Below are 8,162 nucleotides of genomic sequence, written 5' to 3' on the forward strand. Positions count from 1 at the left end.
GTCCTCCACCGATTCACCCTCCTTGAACTCGAGGTTGGCATACTCCTGCTTTAGAAGCTAGGCCATCTCCTTCTTTGCACGATCAGAACCGATGCGTATTGCCGCAATAGCCTCCCATGCCTCCTTAGCAGAGCTTTGCACCCCTAATGGTTCCCTATACTCTGTTGGTACAGCAGCGAGGATAGCCTCCAACGCTGGCATGTCATCTTCGTCATTTTTGGTGCCCTTGTCAACAGCATTCTAGAGCCATTAGGCTCTGAGCTTAATCTTCATGGTCATCGATCACTCACCATAGTTGGTGTGAGTCAACGTTGGCCAACTGGTGCCGCTGACCTCCCACACCATGCGAACAACGACCTCCTATTGTGGTTGGGTAGCCACAGCAGTGCCACTACTGTCACCCATCTCCAAACCATCCATCATCGCCAGCGGTTAGTCCAGCGATGGCGCTTGTATGGCTATGATACCACCTGTTAGCCCATCGATCTTCGGTACGAAGATATCCGACCACTCTCTAGTGTTGTCAAGTACTCACTAGCGCTGCCGACCAAGAACTATCATTGTTGACCACACACTATGGCTAGAGGTAGAGGATGGGAGGGAGAATAGAGCACACACATAGCTGAGACACCAGCGTTGGCCGGAGCTCTGTATAGGAGATGGTAAATCTGAACTCTCTCTTTACTGAGCTGTAGTGGGAAACTATTTATACAACTATATCCATCTAGTCCTGGTACAACTACCATGCTGCTATAGTGACTAGATGTGATAGCAGGGCTGACTTTGGCGCCTGCCCCTGCTATGGCTATAGTGCAATAGGTGAGCCATTCGGCGCCTGCCCCTGCAGTTGCTACAATGCAGTAGCAGGGTGCCCTTTTGGGCACCGCCTTCTCCTACTGTGCATTCATACAAGGGATATAGTAGATTATCTAACAAGGGAGAGCGAGCTGGAAGGAAGGACAAGTCTGGCAGTCGGGCAAGTAGGCAACCAGGGAAAGGCAAAGGTTTGGTCCTTCGTGTGTTCGCACGTGTGGCCAGGGTGCTCAGCATGTGGTCCATTTGAAGTGACCCCGATTTCCGCGAAGGGAAATCCACAGCGTCGAAGTGTAATAAGACCGTTGTAGATCATATTACCCAAATTCCAGTCGAATACCACATCCATACGACGATAATATCAGAGTACAAATAGTGCAGAATTACATAATTTATTACATCACCGCATTGGCAGAATTAAAAGTAGCATTCATTCAGAACAGCTTGAAGATAAGATCACCAAACTTGAGCGTAGGCACGAACCCCTCAACCGTCAAACTCCTCGGAGCTATACTCCTCAGCAGAACCTGTGTGCTAAAATTTATCAGTACGATTTGTACTGGCCACTCCCAACCCTATGAGCATTGCTTTGTGGAAATTGGATGCAAGTTGGATATAGTCAAAAGGAACCTATAAGGCTGGGGTTTCCTATGCAGTAACATATCAGGTATATAATAATAGTTGGTCAAGTTTTAACACCATTCCCACACACATTCCACTCCGTTCCCTTTTCCAAGTCAGGTTTCGATCCAGGGATCAATATACCACCATCTCCACAGCATCACTATAACCATACCATCGCTCAGTCGATAGGCCAACTCCCTCTCAGCACTGTCTCAAGGCCCGTAGCCCCTGGCTACGACCGACACTATCTTTTAGAGGGATAAAAGAATGACTCATCTCTCTATCTAGTTTAAGCGAAACCCAGGAAAGGTCCATAGCCAACAAGTCGGCACATGTATTGATCGATCAACCATATATTCTGTAGAGGTTTTACATAACCACAAGATCCGCCTTCCTCGCTGACCGTCGTCAACTAGGCTGATTCCGGCCGCTTGCTAGCCTAGGATAATGCCACTCTACCATTCAGCCCTGGTACACCCCAAGTCTAGTCTGGGGTGGCTGAAACTATGAGTCATGAGCCGGGTCCACAAGGTCTCCATGAAGTCTTGGAAGGGTGTGGGGGAATCCTCCGTGCTCCGTACCTCCTTACACTATCCGCTATCAACCTAGCAGTAGTGGCAATATCCTACCAAGTAGTCCAGCTGCCCCGCACCATATAGGGTGAGTGGTACGTAAGGCTTCCCGGTGAATCTGAGTACTAGTAAGTCCTTAGGGATGACCAAGCCAGAATGTCTTCATCAGGGTTTCCCATCTACCGTGCCACCTCAGCACCTCCACCCTGGGTTCCTCCTATCACAGGATCACACCCAAGGCCACCTCATATACCATATACCCACCACAGGTATCCATATCCAGGGGTGCCCAGGTAGCACCCCATGGCAAGACTTGCCCTAGGCTCATCGTATACTCCAACTTGGTCGACACAACCCTCACCCTCCACACACCCAAGTCACACACGCAGCACTCTCCCCATAGTTTAGATAACCCCACGCTTTAATGTAGTATAAGCATAGTAGAAGTACAAGTAATGAAATATAGCAGTGAGCGTATGTCTAGCCTAATAGCAGGGTATGCAGGGGTAAGGTTGCGTCAAGGTAAAGGCCATCAAGTAAGCATACTACCATGCAAGTCCTATCATAGTATGATTGTAGCGGTAAAATATAGCAATAGCAGTTCTATATTAGCCATGCGTAATAGGTGCTACGAGATTGGGTGGGATGTGGCACCTTCAGTGTAGTCGTCTCTGTTCTCCTCACGGTACTCACGGTCCTCGTCCGTCAGGTTCTCCTCTGAGTCTGCATCGTTCGTATTATAGTCGTGTTAGCGACGTCTATAGAATAGCACAAAGAAGCAATGGAAATTCAAAAGAGCCAAATGAACTCAAACATGGGTTCATTGCGTAGAGCTTGATTTTAGATGAATTTTGGTCCGGATTTCGTATTTTTTTCTGAGGTCGTATGAATTAGTTATGAATTTCTGAAGTTTAAATTATTTCTGAAATTGGATAAAGGATGAATTAATCCTGAGCTGACACGTGTCACGGTGTGACTGGTCCACGTGGCATGCTGACGTCAGCATGATGTCATCGTCTCGGTTTCGAGCTGACAGGTGGGTTTCAGCTGACGTCAGCATCTGACATGTGGGTCCGGTCAAGGTCAACGGTCAGAGTCAGTGACATGTGGGGCCCGGGCTTGCTGACGTCAGCAGCTGATGTCATCATGACGTCAGCATGATGTCACCCTGGCTGTGTTGGCTCCTGACGTGTGGGTCCCGTGTGACGTCAGCATGACGTTAGCATCTGACATGTGGGTCCAGAGCGACCGTGCCACCGACATGTGGGGCCAGGTCAATGGTCAACGTTGACTGGTCAACGGTCAATACAGGCTGGGTTCAAACTGGGCCTGGACAGGGCTGGATCTGGGCCGAGCTTGGCCCGCCACGTGGCATGCTATGGCGCTGCCATGTCACGGCCTTGGGCCTTTACTAGGCTTCGTTTCCAGGCTGTGGGCGTGAGCGTGGCTCACGGTGGACCCATGTTCACGGTCCATAGACCTAAGGTAGGGTCCATGGTGGACCGAGTCCACCTTCTTTTCCCTCAGCTCGGCTCACGTGCACCGAGTGCAGGGCGTAGACGGCCGGCGAGGGGAGTCTCCCCTGTTTCTCCCACGGCTGCACTCCCACCGGCGGCGTGCTCGCTGGTGAGCCTCCGCGGCAGTGCTGGTGTGCAATTGACGCGGGTGGAGGCTCCGCTGAGCCTCGGCATCTTCATTGGTGGGGTTACCACGGCGTGCAGGGTCCCGTGGTGTGCCGAACATGGTGGCAGCCTTCCGGGCATGACGGCGGAGCCGGTGAGGTGGCTACGGCCACGGTGAAGCGCCCTGATGGGGCGTGTAAGCTTCTATGGCTCCACGGGGACGTGGCGTGGGCGTCCAGGGCTCAAGGCGGGGCTTTGTGCTTCCAGGTGGCCGGTAGGGGCTCCCCGGCGGCCACAGCGACATGGTGACGACGGCGAGGCGCACGGTGAACTACGGGGCTCTAGCGGGGTGGTCACGGCGTGGTCGCGGGTGTTTCCTGTGGCTCCAGTGAACAGGGCGGGCGAGTCAAGGAGGAGCCAGGCGCTCCCAGCGGTACCGGCCATGGTGGTCTAGTGCTCTGGCTGGTGGTGGCGGTGCTCTGGCCGGTAGTCTGGTGCTCTAGCTGGTGGTGGCGGTGCTATGGCCGGTGGTCTGGTGCTCGGGCTGGTGGTCTGGTGCTCGGAGGTGGTCTAGTGCTTGGAGGTGGTCGGGTGCGCCAGCGGTGGCCACGCCACGACGGCGGCATTGCGAGCGCAGCGAGCGAGTGCTCTGCTTCGGCGTCCGTGGGGCTTGGAGGGGGTCTACAGCGTCTAAGGGCTCAGAGGTGGTCGTGGTGTGCGTGTGAGTGTGCTGTGCTTGTGTGCCTAGAGACCGGAGATGGCCTTGACCTACGCGCTCATGGTATGGAGCGCCATGGTTGGAGTAGCAAGGTCCAGTGGCGAGCAGGGGATGAACTGGGGGCTCACCGTAGGTGTTGTGGAAGAGGGGATGGCGGTGCAGTGACGAGTTGCGGCCGTGTAGCTCCGGAAGCCGTGCAGTGCCGACCTGCGACCGTGATGACGACAACGGCGTCACCCTCGGCTCTGGCGACTTCGGCAGCGCGTGGGGGCTCCGATCCTCCTCTCACGATCTCCTTCTCGGCCCTCTACTCTCAGTGCGGTGCGGCTGCTAGGCCACCAAGCGGCGGTGGAGGCTGAGGGAGAGGCTAAGGCGCCGGGCGTGAGCAGCGTGCGGGCTGTCTTTATAGCCGAGCACCATGCCTCCCATGGCGGCTGGCATCGTGCGGTGGAGGCATGTGCACCGCATCAGACGGTGGTGCGGGGTTGCGTGGGCGCGGCGCAAGGGGGACAGGGTCATGCCCCGGACGTGACCCCCTAGCCCGCCCCTGCCACCGCAGTCGGCTCTTGGTCGCGCGGGCGGTTGAGCGTGGCGTGGAGAAGATGAACAGGAGGGCTGACATGCGGGGCCCACGTGGCAGCGGCAGCAGGCGAGCGGAGGGCGCGCGGGCTTGCTGGGCCGGCTCGTGGGCCGAGCGCGCGTGCTGGGAAGACGGGAAGGAAGTTGGCAGGCCAGTTGGGCTGGCTGGTTGGCGCGGGCCGAGCAGGCCGAGCAGGCCTGGGCTGCGAGGCCTTCTCCACTTTTCTTTTCTTTTCTGTTTTCTTTTTCTACTTCCTTGATTTGAATTCAAATTTGATTTTTAAATTTGGATTCCAAATTGGTGCACCATATTCATTGGAGTTGTTAAGCATATCATAACTCAAATGGAAATCCAAATCATATTTTGAATAATCAATGTATGCAATACTTTATTTGTTAGAATTTAAATAAACACAATTAACTAATGACATGCCATGCTTATGGGTTAACTTGGGTTGGGGTTAGACCTAGTGCATCTCTTTAGGTTGGGTTTCTACACATGACACTCATCAACACATGGGAGTTTTAAGAAAAATTTTGTAGTTGGTATTTTTGGTGTGTGGATTTTTGGGTTGTTACACCATTCATGGGTGAGCGTGTGGCGTGCGCGTGCGAATGGTGGCGGCTTCCTTGCAGGAGCTCAGTGAAAGCTCGGCTTAGAGGCGACCAGGGCTGGAAGGGCGGCAGCGTGGTGCCTTGCCCTATGTAGAGGAGCTGGTGTCCATGCGTCCAAGTGCGGCATGATTGTGTGGATCAGTAGGTGTCCCAGACTGCTGCCAGGGCATAGTCGCCAACGCGCCATGGCTCGGCTTGTGCATGTCCGCGCGTGGGTGCACTGTGCTGGTGCAAAAATGGAGCCGATGGCGAATGCCGGGACAAGAAGGCTAACACAAAAGGTGAGGCTTTAGTGCTTGCTCACCAGAGGGCTCGGTGCCGGACATTCGCGTGGTGCAGGTCGGGTTCGAGTGCAGGCAGAACGCGCGATGCCGCTAGCTAGTGGCTTGGGACGGCGACACGGCATGGCTCCTCTCTAGGGTTCCGTGTACTCCGAGGCAGGCTCGGCATCATGGTCGTCGTGCGAGATTAGGGATGGCAGGGCTAGGGTGATGGCTGGCTCACGTCCATCGATGGCGGTGCGTTCCCAATCAGAGTTGGCTTGTAGACGACGGTGGTACATGGGGCGCCGGGAGGGTCCAGAGCGGGTGCCGATGGCTGCAATGTCATCAGCCAGGTGACTCAGGCGGCTACGGGTCCCGTGGCTTCCTGGCGGCGTGCTCCTTGCCGTGGGGGCGGATGGTGGGAGATGGTGAGGGCAGGAGGCTAGCCTATAGTTCTTATAGTTATGGTACTAGGGTTCTAGGGTGGTGCACCAGCGTCTGCTCAGTTGATGTGAGAGCCAGTGCGACGTGGCATGCATCCAAGGTACGGAGCAGGTGGCGCGGTAGGGAACCTTCGAGAAGGGGCTGGTCACGGGTGCGTCCACGCGATCAAGAGTACTCTGCAATTTGTGGAGCGGGGCGCGGCTCGGCAGGGCCCGTGGCTTCCTGCTAGCGCTCGGCGTGGCGGGTGGAAAGTAGAGGAGCGCATTCATATGGAGATAGATGATGACGGTGCGGTGAAGGAACAGCTACGGGAGGGGATGGAGGAAACGGCGTCTTCGGCTTCCCTCTTTCCACTCGAGGCTGATGCGTGGGGTAACGGGGACGCCGTCTCCCTACCGTGTGTGTAGCATACGTGACTACTTGAGCGGCGTCCGATGGGGAGCGACGGCGGCAGACTTGCGAGCGTGCCACGAGCGTGTGGAGCAAGGGAGGGAAACTAGGCTATTGCTGGGCGTTGGGCTAGAAGAGGAGCTAGGCTCTGGTACTTGCCGCTAGGGTATTTGTACATACATATACATGTATAGAGCCTGGTGTACGCAGTTATCTGCACTGCACGCTTCAGCTTGTATTCATGGTAGGACAGCTCCGAGAAAACTACTGGGACTAAGGGAGTTGCTGCTTCTATACGTGCTTCACGTTAGCGGACAATTGGCACAGGAGCATGCACGCTCGGCAACACTAGCTCGCTGGCCATGTGGCCAAGAGGTAGGCCACGAGCTGGGCTAGAGGGAGATGCAGGAGGAAGCTTTGGCCCAAAGAATTAAGAAGAGGTTTTCTATATTCTACACAAGGACTTTAGGAGAAGGGATACCTCCAAGCACAACAAGATTAGAATCAAGTCACACATATGCTAAATACTATGAGGTGCACAATATTATTGTAAATTTAGTTGAATAAGATGGGAGAGATTAGGGTTTTGTTTTTAGAAATATTGTTGTCGGGGACCAATACTAGGGTGTCCGAAGAGGAGTTAATACCTATCAACATTGATTCATCCTAGCATTAAGAGCATGACTGCACCTCTTGCAGGGCATCGCCTCATCCAGCCACCAAGGCCATGGGCTCCGCCTCGTCTAGCCCCCGAGGGTTGGCTCGACCTTGGCTGGCTCCTAAGGGCTGGCTCTGCCTCGCCCGACCCTCCAGGGTTGGTTCCGCCTCACCCGACCCTCCAGGGTTGGCTCCGCCTCACCCAACATCTGAGGGTTGTTTCCGCCTCGCCCGATGTCTGAGGGCCAGCTCTGCCTCGCCCGATGCCTGAGGGCTAGCTCCGCCTCGCCCGATGTCTGAGGGCTATTTCTGCCTCACCTGACGTTTGAGGGTTGGCTCCGCCTTGCTAGATGTCTGAGGGTGGGCTCTACCTCGCCCGACATCCGGGGGCTGGCTCCGCCTCGCCCGACGTCTAGGGGTTGTTTCTGCCTCGCCTGACGTCTGAGGGCTAGCTCCACCTCGCCCGATGTCTGAGGGTCGGTTTCACCTTGCCCGACATGTGCGCTGCTCCTTCATAACAATGCGCAGAGATAAGGTGGGGCACTCAAGTCAACTGCAATACCGAGGACCATATCCTGCATGCCTGTAGGAAAGTACCGTTAGGATATGACAAGATAGGCTCTTTAAGCCCTTCAAGGCATGTTAGAGCCCGAACAGTGTTGTAGGCGCCGACATTTGTCTTACAGTGTTGTGGGCGCCACCATTTGCCCTCGGGCGTAGATCCTAATGGAAGCATATGACAACCACTATGGTCTAGGAGGACACTCGCATCATCTACAGTAATCGACGAACGATCACTGCGCTGTCTACTCCCCATAGGGTCGTGGATCAGCACCCTGGTCCGTTGTGCCACCTGCCAAGGTAG

This window comes from Miscanthus floridulus, chromosome 19 (genome assembly GCF_019320115.1).
Source record: "Miscanthus floridulus cultivar M001 chromosome 19, ASM1932011v1, whole genome shotgun sequence".
Lineage (NCBI taxonomy): Eukaryota > Viridiplantae > Streptophyta > Magnoliopsida > Poales > Poaceae > Miscanthus > Miscanthus floridulus.